General features: G+C 49.0%; 1 non-coding gene across 1 annotated transcript; it reads right to left on the bottom strand.

Annotated features, from left to right (window-relative positions):
- Positions 1 to 226: 226 nt before the first annotated feature.
- LOC131810711 (U11 spliceosomal RNA) lies at positions 227 to 360 on the bottom strand. The gene has a single exon (XR_009345689.1). It is a non-coding gene; the product is annotated as a U11 spliceosomal RNA (small nuclear RNA).
- Positions 361 to 847: the final 487 nt, after the last annotated feature.

Below are 847 nucleotides of genomic sequence, written 5' to 3'. Positions count from 1 at the left end.
GGGATCATGACCTGAGCCGAAGGCAGCTGCTTAACCAACTGAGCCACCCAGGCGTCCCAGTCAGCATCTTTTCACTAGCTTAAAGTCTAAACCAGCCCAACCGACCACCACGTAGAAAAAAAGCCACGCTTACATTACCGGTCACCTGAACGTCTAACTTCCATAATATCCCTTACAACTACAAGTCAGAACCAAAGAATAAACTAACTTTTAGTTACATTAAAGCAAGGGCGCCGGGACCAACGATCACCAGCTGCCCAAGTAACAAAAAATTATGCTTCCGAAATCTCTTGATGTCGATTCCGCACGTAGAGCAATGGAGCTGCCCTACGTGTGCCACTCACGACAGAAGCCCTTTTTGCCTTTTCAGAAACAAAAACAGGGTGGCAGTGCTAGCGAATCCCTCTTTCGATAAAGGTGAAAACATACTGTAAGCAATTTCCTATTCTGTGTTCCTCATATTGAAGGGGGAATTGCAAGACATGCTGATCCGTTGAGCAATACTCACAAGAAGACTTTTATGATTTGTCCTTTGCGTTTTTATATAGAAGTAAAGGCAGGTCCATAAATTGATATGCAAATGAAAGCGGTGCTTGCTGGGAAGGGACCGGCGGGCGCAGAGGGAGTGGCTAGGAAGTGCGGTTGTGGGAGACCGCGGGGGAGCTGTCGTTCGTTGCAGTGAGCCTCGGGTCGCACCTGTTGTACGTTAGGTTGGGTACTCGCTTCTCGGAGGCTCTCGGTATCTGAAGACACGAATCCCATCCTATTAAAATTGAAAACGTACGAACTTGCGCCATCCGTGGCCATCCACCCGGAAGAGGCCCCACTAGGGGAGAACTGGCGGCAC

Source organism: Mustela lutreola, chromosome 10 (assembly GCF_030435805.1).
Source record: "Mustela lutreola isolate mMusLut2 chromosome 10, mMusLut2.pri, whole genome shotgun sequence".
Lineage (NCBI taxonomy): Eukaryota > Metazoa > Chordata > Mammalia > Carnivora > Mustelidae > Mustela > Mustela lutreola.
This window is presented reverse-complemented; position numbering and strand designations above follow the sequence as displayed.